Below are 20,365 nucleotides of genomic sequence, written 5' to 3' on the forward strand. Positions count from 1 at the left end.
TTCATTAATAGACTAATGCCATGGGTCAAGGTCAAGCTACAATGAAAAGGTATTCAAGAGTTGAGTTGGGCTAGAGTTGCTATAGAATCATTGACTCAGGTTGAGTGCACCAAGTTTCCAAGGCCAAAAAAAAAAGAGAGAGTGAGGGAGACACTGATGGTAATTCCTTAAGAGAGGAAAAGGCTATAGGGAAGCCTAGATTTAGCAAGATCGATAAACTATCAGCAAACGCATAGGGCCCATGAGTTGTTATTTTTATGCCAGTCCACATTGGGTTAGGGAGTGCCCAAAGCTTTCAACCATCAAATAGGAAGAGAGGTTGTCCAAAGGCAAAGTGGTAATGGTAAACAACCCTAGAAAAAGCCTAACGAGGAGTAACCAGGTGCTAGTCAAGATTGCTAAGGGATTGTGACCTCTCAAAAAGCGGATAAAGGGAAACCAATGGCAATAGAGTGCCATAGCATGAGTTCTATGATACAACCAAATTTTTCACAAGAGAGGGTGACATAGGTAACTCAAAAAAAGCACCGAAAGTGTTGATAGCTTGGGTTAAAGGGACCAGCACCTACACCTAGGACTGGCTCAATTTTGCTAGACCTAAACACTATCCCCGAGCCTTTAGAGTCTTGATCACTACCCATACCACTGTTTTATGCTAGTTCCTCATGACCTAGGCCTCTAGCAGGCCTTGAGGCCTAGTCTCTCTAGTTGTTAGACCTAGTACCACTAGAACTGGAACTGCTCCTTGACTCGAAAAGAAACCTTGGGCCTAGACTAGCTTGTGGATCATGACACATGCACATGCCTCGACCACCATTAACATAAAATGACCTTCAGTGCATGCATATGCCTCGACCATTATCGAGACTTGTTAACCCTTTGTCTTGACACATGTTTCGATTAGCATTGGCATAAGCTGGCCCTTATGCAGGTAGTTCCCTCAAACACCATTAGCATATGCTAGGCCATGCACTACATATGAGTATCCTAGGCCTAGGCCACACACCATGCATACCATAATTGAGCAGTAGGTGGGTTTAGGCACATTTTTTTTATTTATGCCATGCCAATGCCATTTTTATGGCTTGTAAATTCATATAATGGTCCCTTAAGCCTTCATGTTAAGTTTCATGGCAATATGACTTGTTTTCTATTTTTCATGATTTTTGGAATTTTTCACGATTTAAGATTTTTTGAAATTTTTTTAGAAGGAGTTTCGACCCTAAATTTGGTACGTGATGGTTATATTTTTGTTGGCAGTCACAAAAAATTTAGCTAAAAAATTAAAATGTAGAAGATTTTGTGGTCATTTGGAAAAAACATCCCCATTCCAAACACTTGAATGGCTACTGCCTATAAACTTGTAAAAGCTCTTATACTCTTTAAGGAGGTATGAGTTATTGAGGTTCCTTGAGGGATAGGGGACCAATATAAGGGCAAAGGACTAGTACCCATCACACATCTTATGCACACACCCCTGGCCCTCCACCCCCAATCATCAAAACCCTTAATGCCACCAATCAGGTTTTTTGATGATGCTTCAAAGATTGTGCCTTAGGCAAAAACACATGCTCGAGGCTAGCATGTGTATCGTGGCCTAGAATCAAACTTTAGCCAAGGCTTTGACCATCAACAGCACATGTTGGCACATGGTGTGGGCATATGCCTTGACTATCATCGACACAAGCTAACCTTTGGTATAAGCACTTACATCAACCACCATTGACACAAGCTGGCCTTTGGTATGGGCACTTGCCTCAATCACTATTAGCACATGCTAGCCCTTGGTGTGAGCACATGCCAACCCTTGGTGCAAGCATATGCCTCAATTAGCATTGGCACAATCTGGACCTAGTGTGAGCACATGCCTTAATTAGCATCGACAGAAAATGGCCCTTAGTGTAAACAGTTGCCTCGAACACCATCGACATATATTGGCCTTTGCTATTGGCACTTACCTCAAACACCATCAGTACATGCTAGGCCTTGGTGAGGGCACATGCCTTAACCACCATTGGCACATACAAACCTTTGGTGTGGGATATGCTTGTTTGAAAAAAGTGCCCCCATTTTAGACCCCTTAATGTTTACTACTAGTACATCTATAAAATCTCTCATGCTCCTTAGGTTTTCATGATGGGCCTATCATTATGTACATTTACGGCAACATCCTTAGATTAAAATCTAGGCCATTCATGCCTTTTGGCCATGTTGTTCGATGACCGATTGCTTTGGTGACTCATAGGCACCTATGGCCTTGACCGATTGGCATGCATATGTAAAAAAGGCTTAGCTATGCCAAGCTCAAGCCCATGCCTGTAGTTGATGCTACCCCAAACCCTAAACCAAGTCTTTGAATCAGAAAATGGCTATTTGGATTGGTGTAAGCAGAAGCTAGGTTATAGGCTTGGTCTACCCTAGTCTATCTAGTATTTGGCAATATCATGGTCCTTTCTCATTGATCATAAAAATGCCTAGGCCTAATCAAGCCCGTGTATGCAGCTGATGCTACCCAAGGCTTTAGGAACAAGTTCTGAATTGGCTAATGTCTTCTTCGGATGGTCACAATAGAGTTTGTGTGTATAGTTCTGGTCAGACTAAGCATTTAGGGTGTATGCCATTGTTGCCTATTGGATGGCAGGAGCAGTTTCATAGACATTGCTTGTGTTTCTCCCATGCCAAGCAGTCATAGCATGGCCTCGTATGTTGTTTTAGCTAGTCGCTCATCAAATAATTGATTAGGTGGGTTATATACCAGTGTGCATGGATGCTACCACTTGTAGTAATAGGCATAGGAGCGGTGCTATGATTGTACATGTTGGCAAGCTCTAAGCTTGATGCATTAAACTGTTGACCCATCATCCATTTCAATCTACCCCTATGTAGTCATCATACCTTGGTGGTGTAATTAGGATCCTATGCCGTATGCCAAAATCAATGGAAATCGGATGTCTTGCCATCTCTCATCAATCCTATGTCCTTAGAGGCTACAAGTCAAACTTCAATCATGCCTCATGACCCAATTATGCCATTGTTGCCTATTGGATGTTAAGGGTAGTCTCGTGGACCTTGCTTGTGTTTTTCCCATGCTAAGCAGTTATGGTATGGCCTCATACATTGTTTCATCTGCTTGCTCATCGAATAATCGATTGGGTGGGTTATAGATCAGTATGTGTGGATGCTACCACTTGTAGTAATAGGCATAGGAGTGGTGCTATGGTTGTGAATTTGGCAGGCTCCAAGCTTGATGCATCAAACTATTGACCCATCATCCATTTCAATCTACCCCTATATGGTCATCATACCTTGGGGGTGCAATTAGGATCCTATGCCACATACCAAAATCAATGGAAACCAGATGTCTTGCCATTTCTCCTCAATCTTATGTCCTTAGGGGCTATGAGTCAGAACCTAATCATGCCTCATGACCTAATTATGCCACCCAAACCTCCATGGCTAATTGGTGCACTAGTGTTCGATAGTGCTCTTAGATGTGGAACATTTTATGGGTGTGGACTCTCGACCTTATTCATCTAATGCTATGCATTTTATGTGCTTGACATGCATGATGTTTGTGCTCCATATTGGCTTTCTTTATTGCTTAGTTGGTGCGTTGAAGCCTAAGTGGTGTTATAAACTAATTCAGATTGTGAAACTATGAATGGCTTATTAAATTAGTTATAGTTTATTTGATGGTATCTACTAGTCGGATAACCATAGTAATACTACAGCTAATACGTGTAGAAACCCCAACTTCTAAAAGGGATGCATTTATTAGATAAAAGGTCAATGTGAGCTTTGCCCATTGTTTTAATGATTCATGATAACTTGATCGATTGCATGGCCTTTATGTTGTGCTAGCAATGCATCATTCAAATTTTTTCCCTATGAAGTTTTGATGCTAGGATAATGGCCTACTATGGTGGTGATGGGTGATGGAGAGTTAGGGAGAGGGAGCCTAAGAAATAGCTACCACATCCAAGGAAGGCAATAGGAGCAGAAATTACCCAATCTTGACATAGAGAGTTAGTGATAATAAATAACAATATTGAGCTTTATGAGTCTAGCAATTAGAATGAATACAATCTAAATCCCTTAGGGAGGATCCATTGGAGGGCAAGTCTGGTGCCAGTAGCCATAGTAATTCTAGCTCCAATAGTAGAAATTTAAGTTGTTGCAGTTAAAAAGTTCATAGTTAGAGTTAGGGTTAAGTCATCTGGTCAACCTCACAATAAGCATCAGTTTACTTGTCCCTACTATTGGTGATGTGCCCTTGGCCTTAACTGGCTGGGTCATTCCTCCGACACTGCTACTTTGAAGAAATTAGAGTGCTTAAAGTATGCCCTTTCTTGTACCCATTATAAACGGATAACATCATAGGATTTTGGTCCTATTGTGTTGGCCTTCAAGATTAGAGTAATGATTAACAGAGACAATCAGGGGCATTTGTTTTTCGTAGTTAAAAGTGAAATTTTTGGATTTATAAGAGATGAACAACTACAAAAGCATTTACCAAGGATATTTTTATTAATCAAGAATGAAAGTTGGGGCTAGAACATAATCAGATACCATCCTAGTCTCTACCATAAATGATGCTGACCAAGGATCAACAAATGTTACTTTTAGGACTCTGTTGGTACCTTATGAGAAATCAAAGTCATTGGGGTTTCAGGGGGAATATGGTCGTAGGGCTAAAACTTAAAGGAATTGATAGAAGGGCACCACCAGGAGTGGAGCCTATAGCTTAATTTCACTCAACACGGGGAAACTTACCCGCTATACATGTAGTAAAGATTGATAGATTGATAGATTGAGAGCTTTTTCTTAATTCTATGGGTGGTGGTGCATGGCCGTTCTTAGTTGGTTGAGTGATTTGTCTGGTTAATTCTATTAATGAACAAGATCTCAACCTACTAACTAGCTACGTGAAGGTGATTCATCATGGCTAGCTTCTTAGAGGGACTATGGCCATTTAGGCCAAGGACGTTTGAGGGAATAACAGGTCTATGACACCCGTAGATGTTTTGGGCTACTCAAACACTACACTAGTGTATTGAACAAGTCTATAGCCTCGACTAATAGGCCTGAGTGATCTTTGAAATTTCATCATGATAGGGATAGATCATTGCAATTGTTAGTCTTCAACAAGGAATTCCTAGTAAACATGATTCTTCAGCTTATGTTGACTATGTTCTTGCCCTTTGTACACACTACCTATCACTTTTACAGATTGAATGGTTCGGTGAAGTGTTTGGATCATGGTGATGTGGAAGGTTTGTTTCCAGAGATGTTGTAAGAAGTCCATTGAACCTTATCATTCAGAGAAAGGAGAAGTCATAGCAAGGTTACCTACTAAACGAATGACCCACAAATGCATTAATGAAACACCTAGTGATGAGGGTGCCTTTATGCCCTAAGCCCCTTTCAGCCTTATGCATGTGCAGTAGTTGATTCGTTTTGCTTCTAAATGGGCAACATGATTGGTATCATTGCCTATGGCTGAATAATGAACCCCTGACATGAATCACACTAAGGAACCTTAATGAAAAGGAGCATGTGTGCCATTGCCATCCCATTTATGATGTGTGTGAGGGTGACACCATGACTCTTTCTATCATGAAAAACCAAAATGACTATTTGCGATAGATATCTTGGCTCTCTCATCAATGAAGAATGTAGCAAAATATGATACTTGGCATGAATTACAGAATCCCATGAATAATTGAATCTTTGAATGCAAGTTGCTTCCTATTCCATTAGGCCAAGGGCACGTCTACCTAGGTGCCATGCATTGTTGCCCATCCACCCCTTGCCTATTGGGCTTTTGGTGAAGTGGTACAAGATGGCCTCCCATGATCTCATCGATCATGGTTGGCCTAAAAGTGAATCCTTGGCAATGATAGCACCACCCATCAGTGGTAAAGCTCTCGATGTACCTCATCTCTTATGACATGCACTCATTGTCGATCTGGACCCCATCAGGCCCCTTGCATCACTCGATCAATGCTTGCATCACAACCCTATGTCATGTAAGATTACCCATTAAGTTTAAGCATATCAATAAGTGGTGGAAAAGAAACTTACCAGGATTCCCCTAGTAATGGCAAGCAAACTAGGAAGAGCCTAGCTTGAGAATCGGGCACCCCTAACATCCGAATTGTAGTATAGAGAAGTATCTTTAGTGGCAGACCAAGCCTAAGAACTTTGGAAAGGGGCACCAAAAAATGTAAGAGCCCTATTTTGCCTAGACATTGTCCCACAATGAGGTGCAGTATGTCAGTTAGGTTGTTTGGGAATGCAACCCAAATCAAGCAGTAAATTCTATCCAAGGTTAAATACAGGTGAGTGATCGATAGCAAAAAAGTACCGTAAAGGAAAGATGAAAAGGTCTTTGAAAAGAGATTCAAATAGTGCTTGAAATTGTTATGAGGGAAGTAAATGGGGGTTGGTATGTAACTTGGTCAGACATGGAATAGCGAGAGCCAGTTTGTAGATTGGCTCGAAGCATAGACCGATGCGGGTCATGGTGACGGCCTAAGCCTGGGCTTTCGATATGCTTATGGAGATGTCATTTTTGTAATTGTGGAATGCAACACAAGTCATCTCAATGTGCCTTGGCACTTGCATGCTCTCAACATTGGCTTGTAGGCTCCCCATCTGTCCTATCTTGAAAATGAACCAAAGAGTCTGACATGTGTTCAAGGCAACAAGCTAGGAAACCCATAAGGTGTAAGGAAGCTAATTGGTGAGATCCCTCATAGGTGCACCGACTTAGATCTTTAGAGAAAGGTTTAAGCGTAAGCATGCCTGTTGGGACCAAAAAGATGGTGAACTATGCTTGAGTAGGGTAAAGTTAGAGGAAACTCTAATAAAGGCCTATAGTGGTATTAATGTGCAAATCATTCATTTGACTTGGGTTTAGGGGTGAAAAACTAATTGAACCATCTAGTAACTAGTTCCCTCTGAAGTTTCCCTTAAGATAACAGGAGCCCTTAGCAAGTTCTATCGGGTAAAGCCAATGATTAAAGGCATCAAGGGTGCAATGCCCTCAACCTACTCTTAAACTTTAAATAGGTAGGATGGTGCAGCTACTTCATTGAGCCATACCACAGAATCGAGAGCTCTAAGTGGGCCATTTTTGGTAAGCAAAACTGCTAATAGGGGATGAATTGGAAGCTGAATTATGGTGCCCAACTGCATGCTAACCTAGAACCTATAAAGGGTGTTGGTCGATTAAGATAGTAGGATGAGGGTAATGGAAGTTGAAATCTACTGAGTGTGTAACAGCTTACCTATCGAATCAACTAGCCTAAAAAATGGATGGCATTTAAATGTGCGACCTATACACAACTATCAAGGCAATGGCAAAGGCTAGGCCCCAATGAGTAGAAGAGCATGGTGGTCACTACAAAACTTGGGGCATGAGCCCTGTGGAGTAGCCTTGGTGCAAATCTTGGTGGTAGAAGCAAGTATTCAAATGAGAACATTAAATGCTAAAAAAGGGAAAGGTTCCATGTGAAATGCACTTGCACATAGGTTAGTCGATCCTAAAAGATGGGGGAAGCCCATCCGATAGTGTGCCCAATGTGAGCTTTAAAAGGGAATCAAGTTAAAATTCTTGAACCAGGATGCATAGCTGACAACAATATTAGGTAGTCTAGAGGTGTTAGAGGGGGCCTTGGAAAGAGTTATCTTTTCTATTTATGGCCTGCCCACCCTAGAAATGGCTCAGCTAGAGGTAAGGTCTAGCAATCGAAAGAGCATTACAAGTCGCGTGGTGTTTGGTGCGCCCTTAGCGACCCTTGAAAATCTGGAGGACCAAGTGCTCTCTATGCTTGGTCATATTCATAATTGCATCACTCTCTAAAGTGAATAGCCTCTAGTCAATGGAACAATGTAGGCAAGGGAAGTCAGAAAAATAGATCCATAACCTCAAGTAAAAGATTGGCTTTGAGGGCCAGGTTTACATCGTTATGAGATAGTTAGTTTTACCATACTAATGGTAGCGTCACAATAATAATTCAACCTAGTATGAGAGGAATCATTGATTCGCGCATTTGGTTATCCCACTTGGTTGAAAAGTGAGTGGCATGAAGCTACCATGCGCTTGATTATGACTTAATGCCTTAACATTAGAATCTAGGTTAGAAGGGACACATGTATCTATTGCCCAACTATAGACCAGTAGTAGTGGCCTATGCCTTGAAGGGTACATGTCATAGGTGTAGCACCCGTAGCAAACAAGCCATATGAGCCTTTCTTGGAGCTCAATTCCCATCAAATGGTGGGAAAAATACTTTGCAGATGACTTAAATACACGATAGGGTATTATAAGTGGTAGAGTGGCCTTATTGCCATGATCCACTAAGATTCAACCTTTTTGTTGCTTTGATTCACCCCTCCCCCCCCATAGCCACTAAAGTCCTCTCACTTTATTTTTTCTTCACCATACCTCACTAGGGTTGGGGATGAATGATGTTCTCCATTGCAATTGATTTAGTTGGTTGATGATGTCCCTTCCTTGAGCATACAAGTAAACAAAAATTGAATGCTCTTGGTATTTGTTATAGTGATGGGCTCGCTTTTGGTGTAGGCATTTACCTCAAACTCCATCGGCACATGCTAGCCCTAATGCAGGTTATTGCCTCGAGCACCATCAATAGCATTTGGCCCTTGGTTGGTGTAGGCAATCACATCCAACACCATCTACAGATGCTAGCCCCTTGGTGTGAGATGTTACCTTAGACACCAAAGCTAGATGCTGGCACTTACCTCGACCATCATTGATATAAGTGGGCCTTTGTTGTGGGTTGTTGCCTCAAACACCTCTTTGGTAAATGCTGACACTTGGTGCAACATATGTACCATGAACTTCCCACCCAAGGCACTTGTTTATCCCTCGATTACCATTGACACTAAATGATGCTCGGTGCATGGGTTATAGGCTCTAATCTCAAGCCAAACTCCATCTAGATTGACCCCATCTGCCTAAGTCAGCTTACAAAACTCAAGTACTCAGCATAATTCTAGCTTGTTAAAGATTGTGTTGCTGTGTTAAGCCTTTTAGAAACCCTTAAATATGATCCTCCTAGGATTGTGTACAAGTGGGCCTACACCTAGGTATGACCATGCACCCTCACCTAGGCCTGACCATGCACTCACACCTCGGTCATCAATGCCCACACCTGGTTCTGACTAAGTGCCTATGCATCACTCATCAATGCTCACACCTGGGCATGGCTTAATTTTGCCAATTTAAACACTATGTATGAGCCTTTGGAGTCTTGATCATTGCCCATACAACTGTTCTATACTAGTTCCTCATGACCTAGGCCTCCTATAGGCCTTAAGGCTTGGTCCCCCTGATTGTTGCATGTTGTCTTGCTAGGACACGAACTGCTCTTTGACTTGGACAGAACCCTTGGGCTAGGACTAGCTTATAGATTATGACACATGTATATAACTCAACCACCACCGAGACAAGTAGGCCCTTAGTCTTAGTACATACTTTAACCATCATCGACAAATGTTAGCCCTTTATGCAAGTAGTTTCCTCAAACACCATTGCAACATGCTGGGCCATGCACTATGCAAGGGTATCCTATGCCCAGGCCATGCACCATGCTCACCACTATCGGGCAGTAAGTAGGGTGGTCAAGCACATCTTCAAATTTTTACTATCCTAATGGCATTTTTATGGCTTGTAAATTCATATAAGCACTCACCAATGCCCACACTAAAGCCAAGCTCAATTTTGCCGAACATGAACACCATGCCTGAGCCTTCAGAGTCTTGATCACTACCCATACCACTGTTCTGGGTTGGTTCCCTATGACTTATGCCTTGGTCCCCCTAATTGTCAAAACCTATCTTGCTAGAACTAGAACTGCTCCGTGACTTAGAAAAATCCCTAGGCCTAGACCAGCTTGCAGACCATGACATATGCACATGCCTCGACCACCATTGGGACATGTTGGCCATTGGTCTCGACACATGTTTTGACCACCATTAGCACATGTTGAGTTGTGCACCACGCGCGAGTATCCTGGACCTAAGCCATGCACCTTTCATAACACGATCAAGTAGTCGGTGGGTTCTAGCACATCTTCATATTTCTACTGTGCCAATGCCATTGTTATGGCTTGTAAATTCATATAAGCACTCATTCGCAACCACACTTAGGCCTGGCTTAATTTTGCCAAACCTGAACATTGTGTCTAAGCCTCTAGAGTCTTCAACAATACCCATAACATTGTTCTGTGCTAGTTCCTTGTGACTTTGGCCTCATTAAGCCTCAAGGCCTGGTCCCCATGGCTATTAGACCTTGTCCCATAAGAATAGGGACTGCTCCTCTACTCAAAGAGAACCTTTGGACCTAGACTACCTTGTAGACCATGACACATGCACATGACTCAGCCACCATTGAACAAGTTGGCCCTTGGTTTCGATATATACTTTGACCACCATTGGCACATGCTAGCCTTTTGTGTGGAAAATTTTCTTAAGCACCAATAACACATGCTGCATCATACACCATATGTAGGTATCTTGGGCTCGGGCCAGGCAGCAAGTGCACCATGATCAGGTAATAGGTGGGTTTTGGAGCATCTCTATATTTTGTCATGCCAATGTCATTTTTATTGCTTGTAAATTCATATAAGCTCTCACCAACACTTACACTTGGGCTTGGCTCAATTATGCTAAACATGAACACCATGCTTGAGCTTCTGGAGTCTTGATCACTACCTATACCATTGTTCTAAGTTATTTCCCTATGACTTGGGCCTCTAGTAGGCCTCAAAGCCTGGTCCCTCTGGCTATTGGACCTTATGTTGCTATAACTAGAAGTACTCCTTGACTTGGAGAAAACTTTTGGACCTGGACTAGCTTGCGAACTGTGACACAAGCACATGCCTTAACCACTATTAGGACATGTTGGCCATTGGTCTCAGCATATGTTTGGATCATGTGCACCATGTGCTGGTGTCTTAGGCCTAAACCATGCACTATGTGCACCATGACTAGGTGGTAGGTGCATTCAGGCACATCTTTATATTTTTACCGTGCCAATGCCATTTTTATGGCTTATAAATTCATATTAGCACTCACCAGTGCCCATACCTAGGCTTGGCTTAATTTTGCCAAATAAGAACGTTGTGTATGAGCCTTTAAAGTCTTAATCACTACCCATACCACTATTTTGGGCTAGTTCCCCGCAACCTGCACCTCTTGTAGGCCTCAAGACTTGGTCTTCTAGCTATCGGACCTTGTCCCACTAAAATTAGAACTGTTCAACTTGGAGAGAACCTTTGGGCTAGACCAGCTTGTGGACTATGACACATGTGCATGCCTCGACCACTATTAGGACATGTTCACCCTTGGTCTTGGCACATGCTTTGACCACCATCAGCACATGCAAGGCTATACACCACAGGCAGGTATCCTAGGCCTAAGCCATGCACCATGGACACCACAACTGAGCAATAGGTGGGTTCATGCACATCTTCATATTTCTACCATGCTAATGCAATTTTTATGGCTTGTAAATTCATATAAGCACTTACTGATGCCTGTATCTAGGATTGGTTTAATTCAACCAAACATGAACACTATGCTTAAGCCTCTAGAGTCTTGATCATTGCCTATACCACTATTTTAGGGCTAGCTCCTCGTGACCTAGGCCTCAAGGCCTTGTCTCTGCTATTGGACCTTATCCCACTAGAATTGAAACTGCTCTTCAGCTTAAAAGGAACCCTTGGGCTTGGACCAGTTTATGGACTATGACACATGCACATGCCTTGATAACCATCAATATATGTTAGCCTTTGGTCTTAGCATATGCTTCGATCACCATTGATAAATGCTGACCCTTTGTGCTGGTAGTCCCTTCGAACACCATCAGCACATGCTGGACTATGCACCACGCATGGGTATCATGGGCCTAGGCTGTGCACCATACACACCATGGTTGTGCAACAAGTGGTTTAGGCACATCTTCATATTTTTGCCACGCCAGTGCTATTTTTATTGCTTGTAAACTCATATAAGCACTCACCGGTACCCACACCTGGGCTTGGCTTAATTCTATCAAACATGAATACTGTGCTTGAGCCTTTGAAGTCTTGATCACAACCCATACCCTTATTCTGGGTTAATTCCTCATGACCTAGGCCTTCAGTAGGCTTCAAGGCCTAGTCTTCTCGGCTATCAGACCCTATCCCACTAGAATTGGAACTACTTCTCAACTCAAAGAGAATCTCTAAGCCTAGACCAGTTTGTAGATCGTGACACATGCATATGCCTTGACCACAATCGGGACATGTTGGCTTTTAGTCTTGGCATATGCTTCAACCACTATTGGCACATGTTGGCCCTTTGTGTGAGCAGTTCCCTTAAACACCATCAGCATATCTAGGTTGCACAGTACACGCAGGTATCCTCAGCTCAAGTAGCACACCATGTGCACCATGATCGATTGGTAGGTGGGTTCAAGTACATCTTCATATTTCTACCAAGCCAATGCCATTTTTTGTCTTGTAAATTTATACAAGCACTCACCAGTGTTTGTACTTGGGCCTGGCTAAATTTTCTTATACCTAAATATCATCCCTAAGCCTCTAAAGTCTTGATCAATCCTCGTGCCACAAGGCTTAGTCCCCCTGGCTATCAAACCCTATCCCACTAGAACTGAAACTACTTCTTAACCTAGAGAGAACCCTTAGGCCTAGACCAGCTTGCAAACCATGACACATGCACATTCCTCGACCACCATTGGCACCCAATGACCCTCAGTACATGCACATGCCTCAACCACCATCAAGACATGTTGGCCTTTGGTCTTGACCCATGTGTCAACCACCATTGGCCATGTTGGCCCTTAATAAGGGTTGTTGCCTTGACACTATCGTGAAATGTTGGCGTTGCTACATAGGTAACTAACCCTCGTACCACTCTTCTATCCCTCCTAAGGCACTTGTTTACCCTTGAGTGCCATAGACACAAAATGATGCTTGGTGCATGTGTGGCAGGCTTGATCTTAAGCTAAACTTCATGTGGCCTTCGACAGGAAATTGATTCTGTGTGCCTAAGTTAGCTTATGAAACTCAAGTGCTTAGCATAATTCTAGCTTATCAAAGATTGTGCTACAGTATTGGGCCTTCTAAAAGCCCCTAAATTTGATTTCCCTAGGACTATGTTAGGCGTGCTTGCACCTAGGTCTAACTTGCACCGATACCATGATCATTAGTGCCTTTGCCTGGGTCTAACTGTGTGCCCATGCATCATTTACCAATACTCGCACTTGGGTTTGACTCTATTTTGCCAAACTTGAATACCATGCCTCAACGTCTAGAGCCTTGATCACTGCCCATACCACTATTCTATGCTAGTTTCCCATGACCTAAGCCTCCAGTATACCTTAAGGTTGGGTCCCCCTAGCTATCAGACCTTGTTGCACTAGAACTAGAATTGCCTTTTAACTCAGAGAGAACCCTTGGCTTGGACAGCTAGCAGATTGTGACACAAGAATATGCCTCGACCACCATTAGTGCATGTGTTACACCCTACATAAGCATTGTTAGGACCAAGGCCCCAGCACCAATGCATGGAGGCCAGACCATTGCTCAAGCACCAGTCCATGAGAACAAGTTCCTATGAGAGTTACCTGATGCTGAGCTTGAGGATCATTTGAGAGAAGCTTCTAGAAAGCCTTGAAAAGATGATGCGGGCACTATAGGTGCAAAGGCTTTAGATAAGCTTGGCCACAGGCCAGGTACATAGGTACAAAACAATTTAGAAGAGCTAGATACAAAATTTGGTATGGTTACTATAGCACCAAGTAGGGAAGCTTTTGGAAGGCCTGAGGCATAGGCACTCTATGAGAGAGCCTGAAACCTTTTGGACCTAGCATGCCACAAAGTGTTTGGAACTAGCTCCTTTCTAAAAATTCCCTAACTGACCTTGTATGTGTCTAAAGGCCTTGGAACCCTTTAGAATGTATATAAGATTCACACACTTGGCTCCTTAGTAACCACATAAGCCATTGGGGATCAAGTAGAAATAGAGGTGGCCCTTTCCCCATAGGACCAACTCATAAGCTAGTGAACTTGTGAACCAACAAAGCTTTTCAAGCACATTTGTACATAAGCCACATTGTTATAGCAATAAAAAGGTTCTTAGGTTCTTTCACTAGTGCCTTCTTAGTGTACTATAGTGTTTGATTATCTTTAGGGTCCAACTAGTCCTTGGTGAATGGCATACTCACTCAACCCAATTAAAGGTTAACTTAGGCATACATCGATAATAGTTTTTTGCCTAAGGCCACATGGTTACAAGGCTTAAGATCAAAGCTTGTGACAATTGGTATTAGAGCACAATTTGGTGTGTGACCATGATCTAAGACAATATCTACTTCCAAGATAAGCCACCAACATGCTGAGGGGCAAAAGGCTCACAAGACACACACTATTAGAAAGGGCAAGAAAGGTACTAGTACGAACATGATCTTAGCCTCTAATGCTCAGTTAGCCAAGATGGACTTGGTCGTGGTTGAAATACAAAACAAGTACAAAGACCAAATGGAGGATTTAGTTTTAGCTAGAAAAAAGAACATGGAAGAGTTAAGGCAAACTCTTTCCAAAGAGATCAAAAGCCTCACCCATAAGAACTCTACCCTAAAGGCTCTGGTCGAGGCCATGAGAAAGGAGATGGAGTAGCTTAAGAAGAGGCTCTCCACATGTGGGTAGCTATAAGGGAGGCATACTCACAATAGCTCTTAGGACTAGTGTGAAAGTTCCCAAGCCAAACAAATTTAAGGGCACACAGTCTGCAAAAGATGTAGACAACTTCTTATAGGGCATGGAGTAGCATTTGCATGCAATGGGCATCAAGGAAGATGCTATTAAGGTAACCACTGCCTCTATGTATCTTGTAGATATTACATTTATATGGTGGTGTCATTGGTCTAAGAAGGCCAAGCATAAGATTACTGCCATTGAAACATAGGAGGAGCACTAAAGGGAGTTTAGGCAATAGTTTTACCCACAATAGGCTTTGGAGGAGGCACACACTAAGCTGTAATGGCTTACCCAATGTGGAAAGGTCTGGCACTATGTTTGAGAGTTCTTAAAACTCATGCCCCAATTTCTCAACCATGGAGAGGATAAAGCCCTTTTCATATTTATGGATGGGCTTAAGCCATGGGCTAAGAAAGAGCTAAGGAAGATGGGTGTCCAAGACTTCACCTAAGCTATGACAGCCATTGAATCCTTAGTGAAATTCAAAAAAGAGGACAAGTCTAAGTTTTCCATGCCCAAGGGCAAAGGCAAAGGTGAGGGAGACAAGAAAAAAGATAAATGACCAATGATCAAGGATGGACACATGACCGATTTTCTTTGTGATGGTCAATACCGAGCTAAGGATATCCTAATAGAGCCAAACTTGTGGCCATTTTCAAAGGGTATGAGGAGCAACCCGAAAAGGAGGGACTAAAGCTTGGTTTGATCATGCTAAGTTCTATCTTAGCAAATAAAGGGCACAATAGAAAGGGACTCATGTTCACCAAAATTTTAGTTATGGGCAAGCGCTTAAATACCCTGGTAGACACAAGTGCATCTGTTCTCTTCATGTTTAAAAGAGTGGCAAAGAGACTAGGGCTCAAAGTTAAGAAAGGAGCTAGATGGATCAAGACCATTAACTCCAAAGAGGTTTTAATCATGGGCATGGCGTAAGGAGTCGAGTTACAACTTGGTGTATGGAAAAGTAAGGAATCCATCAAGGTAAACCTTTTTGATGACTATGACTTTATTATCGGTTTAGATTTCCTTAACAAGATCAATGCACTCCTTGTGCCCTTCACCAACTACATTTGCATCTTTGACCATTGATGCCAATGCATTGTCTGAGTGAAATGAGAGTAAGGGACTAGAACTAAGGTACTATCACACATCCAGCTTGCCAATGGCATGTGAAAGGACAACATCGCCTTGAAGGTGCTAGAGGTGTTTGAGTCATTCAAGGATGTAATGCCTACAGAATTGCCAAGAGACTACCACCTAAGTGAAAGGTAGACCATAAGATCAAGATACTTCTTGATGCTAAGCTACCAATCTAAGCCCCATATAGGATGTCACCTCCATAGCTAAAAAAGCTAAAGAGACAACTCAAAGAGCTTCTAGATGTAAGGTTCATCAAGCCTTTTAAAGCTCTATGTGGTGTACTAGTCTTATTTTAGTAGAAACATATGGGTCTTTATGAATGTGCAACAACTACCAGGTGCTTAACAAGCTTACGATGAAAAACAAGTATGTCATTCCCTTCATTGATGACTTGTTTGACTAGCTAGGAGAAGCATGATGGTTCATCAAGTTGAATCTAAAATTGGGATACTATTAAGTAAGGATAGTCAAAGTTAATGAAAAAAGACACAAGTGTGCCTTGCTGTGGGGTGTATGAGTTCCTAGTCATGCCTTTTAGTTTGATGAATGCACCCATGACATTCTGTATGCTGATGAACAAGGTACTAAACCTTTCCTTGACCAATTTATTGTTATATACCTTGATTATATTGTTATTTATAATCGAACACTCGAGGAGCATGTGGATCACTTGTGGTAGGTGTTCCAAGTATAAAGGGAGAATGAACTATATGTAAAGAAGGAGAAATGTACATTCGCCTAGTAAGAGGTCTCATTCTTAGGCCATATTATGGAAAATGGTCAAATTTGGATGAATATTGACAAGGTCCATGCAATCTAATGTGGAAGTTGCCAACCAAGGTCATAAAGTTGCAGTCATTCCTTGGTCTAACAAGTTGCTATCAACACTTCATAAAAGGGTACTAATCCATTACAGCTCCCTTGACCAACATACATAAGAAAGGACAAGTTTAGAAATGGAGCCTCGAGAGCTAAGAGGCCTTCGATCGCCTAAAGTAAGCTATCACACCAAGCCATATAAGGTACACACTAATGCATCCACCTTTGCTATTGGAAGTGTGTTAATGCAAGACCGACACCCAATTGCCTTCGAGAGTAGAATGCTCAATGAGACCAAGCATCAATATATGATCTAAAAGAAAGAGATGATTGTCATGGTGCATTGCTTGTGCACATAGAGGCATTACTTGTTAGGAAGTAGGTTCATGGTGATAACCTACAATATGATGACCAACTGCTTTTAAAGTCAAAAGAAGCTTACTCATAAATAAGCACATTTGCAAGACTTCTTAGCTAAGTTTGTTTTTACTATAGAGAACAAGCTAGGAAAGGCCAATGTCATGGCTAATGCACTCAGTTGCAAGGTCAAACTAGTAGCAATCAATAGGCTAGATGGTTCTTTAGTGGCATATATCAAAGAGGGGCTAACCAAAGACCCCACAGCCTAAACCTTGATCAAGTACATGAAGCAAGTGAAGACTAGATAGTTCTAGCTTAAAGGTGATCTACTCTACACCATGGGAAACTAACTCTTTGTCCTACCATTCGACAAGCTACAAAAGGAAGTCATGAAAGAGTGTCATGACTCATGATGAACAAGCCATCTAGGTATGCACTACACTTTAGCCCTTGTTAAGGATCAATACTATTGGCCTAGGATAAGGGACGATGTGGAGGCCTATGTCAGAACTTGTCTTATGTGCCAAGAAGACAAGATACAACAAAAGTCCCCCACTGACCTTCTAGAACCATTGTTGGTTCTTAAGCACCCATGGGAAAGTGTTTTCGTAGACTTCATTATTGGACTACCTAAGCTGGATTAGTGTGGTAACATCTTTGTAGTGGTGGACTAGTTCTCCAAGAATGGAACCTTCATTCCAACAACTAAAGAATGCCCAGTGGAGGAAGTAACCCTATTATTCCTTAAGAACCTGGTCAAGTATTGGGGTGTTCCTCAATCCATCATTAGTGATCAAGATGGTCAATTTATGTGTAAGTTCTAAAGTGAATTGGTCAGGCTCCTAGGGTCAGACTTGAGGTTCTCCACCATTATACACCCTCAAATGGATCAGAAAATCAAGAAAGTTAATGCCTTATTAGAAGTTTACCTAAAACACTATGTTAGTGCCTCCCAACGAGATTGGCCTAACCTGTTAGATGTAGCTCAGTTCTCATACAATCTTCAGTGAAGCGAGGCTATGAATCAAAGTCTTTTTGAGACTGTGATCAAATAGTAGCCATGTATATCTAGTGCTATTACCTCAGGGTACACAAGATCGAACCCAACCACTTACAAATCTGGCAAGGCATGGCGAGAACAAGTCGATCTAGCCTAAATATGTCTAGATAAGGTAGCAAAGTGATTAAAGTAGTGGGATGATTGAAAGTGACGGGACATGCAATATCAAGTAGAGGACTTGGAACTAGTCAAGCTGCATTTAGTGCTATGGTATCCAAGGATGTAGAAGAGGCTTACTTATAGGTACAAAGGTTTTTTCAAAGTTCTAAAGTGAATAGACGAGGATGCATACAAGCTTGAGCTTCCTCCAAGGCTCATGGTATATCTAGGGTTTGGCATAAGTATGCTCAAGCCCTACCACAATGACTTGGATGATCCCTCTTCAAGCCAATCAAAGAGAGCACCAATAGGGATTAAGGCCTCTTATGATTGAAAGGTTGAGCATAACTTAGCCAACCATGAGGTAACACATGCCTAAGCATGAGTACTTAGTATAATGGAAAGGCTAGTCGGATAGTGAGATAAACTAAGAGCCAATTGAGGCATTATGATAGTTCCAAGATCAGATTGACAAGTTCCATAAAGAAGACATGATGAGGCCATCAATAGAACAGATAGGGGAGAATGTCACACCCTGTATCAGCATTATTAGAACCAAGGCTTGAGCACCAATGTTTAAAGGCTAGACCATCAATAAAGCACTAGTTTATAAGAATGGTCCCTATGTGAGTTACTTGTTGCTGAGCCTAAGGACCAATTGGGAGAAGCTTCTAGAAAGCTCTAAAAAGATGATGTAGGCACTATAGGTGCAAAGGCTCTAGATAAGCATAGACATAGGCTAGATGCATGGGTAACATGCATGACTGGATTAACGAGATTCCCACTATCCCTATCTACTATCCAGCAAAGCCATAGCCAAGGGAATGGGTTCAACAAAATTAGCAAGGAGAGAAGACCCAGATTAGCTTGACTCTAGTTTGACTTTGTGAAATGACTTTAGAGGTGTACGATGATAGGAACCCTCGGGCAAAATTGAAATACCATTACTTTTAATGTTATTTTACTTATTCCATGAATTAAACGTAGGGCATGATCCCTTCTTTTGGCCCAAGGCCAACCTCAGTCGATCAATCTGGGTGGAAAACATTGTCAAATGTGGAGTTTGGCTATGGTAGCGCATTTGTTAAAAGATAACACAGGTGTCCTAAAATAATCTCAATGAGAACAAAAATCTCATGTCAAATAAAAAGGTAAAAACTTGTTTGATTTTGAGTTGTAGTATGAATACAAACCATGAAAGCATGGCATATGAATCCTTTAGACCTTCAAAATTTAAAGCTAGAGATGTCAGAAAAGTTACCACAAGAATAACTGGCTTGTGGAAACCAAGCATTCATAGCAATGTTGCTTTTTGATTCTTTAATGTTGGCTATTCCTATCATTGTGAAGCATAATTCACCAAGTGTTGGATTGTTCACCCACCAATAGAGATTATGAATTGGTTTTAGACCATCATGAGATAGGTTAGTCTTACACTATTGATGGTAGCATCGTAATAGTAATTCAACCTAGTACAAGAAGAATCATTGATTTGTACAATTGGTTATCATGCTTGGTTGAAAAGCCAGTGGCATGAAGCTACTATGTGCTAGATTATGACTGAACACCTCTAAGTCATAATCTGAGCTAGAAGTGATGCACGCATCTATCACCTTGTTGTCAACCCATAGTAGAGGCTTATAGCCCCTAAAGGCATGTGTCATAGGTGTAGCCCTCATGGTGGACAAGCTACGTAGGCATCCTTGGAGCTCAATTCCCACCAAATGGTGGGTAGATCCTTTATAGATGACTTAAATATTTGATGGGGTATTGTAAATGGTAGAGTGGCCTTGCTACCATGATCTACTGAGATTCAGCCCTTTGTCACTTCAATTCATCCCTCCCCCCATAGCCACCAAAGTCTCTTCACTTCATTTTTTTACCTTACACCCTTTTAGGGTTAAGGATAAATAGTTTTCTCTATTCAATTGATCAGTAGGTTGATGACATCCCTCCCTCAAGCGTCCAAATAAATAACAATCGAATACCTTTAGTATTTGTTATAAAGATGGGACCCTTGGTGTGGGCACTTGCATTAAACTCCATTAGCACACACTGGCCCCTAGTATAGGTTGTTGCATCGAACACCACC

The 20,365-nt window shown here is 41.9% G+C and overlaps 4 pseudogenes; all 4 read left to right on the top strand.

Annotated features, from left to right (window-relative positions):
- The first annotated feature begins 3,571 nt into the window (after nucleotides 1-3,571).
- On the top strand, nucleotides 3,572-5,370 carry LOC149517805 (18S ribosomal RNA; annotated as a pseudogene).
- Nucleotides 5,371-5,631: 261 nt separating this feature from the next.
- On the top strand, nucleotides 5,632-5,787 carry LOC149517806 (5.8S ribosomal RNA; annotated as a pseudogene).
- Nucleotides 5,788-6,015: 228 nt separating this feature from the next.
- LOC149517807 (25S ribosomal RNA) lies at nucleotides 6,016-8,397 on the top strand (annotated as a pseudogene).
- Nucleotides 8,398-19,107: 10,710 nt separating this feature from the next.
- LOC149517808 (25S ribosomal RNA) lies at nucleotides 19,108-20,109 on the top strand (annotated as a pseudogene).
- The last annotated feature ends 256 nt before the right edge of the window (nucleotides 20,110-20,365 follow it).

Source organism: Durio zibethinus, chromosome 8 (assembly GCF_047325235.1).
Source record: "Durio zibethinus cultivar Kanyao isolate XHJ-2024 chromosome 8, ASM4732523v1, whole genome shotgun sequence".
Classification (NCBI taxonomy): Eukaryota; Viridiplantae; Streptophyta; class Magnoliopsida; order Malvales; family Malvaceae; genus Durio; species Durio zibethinus.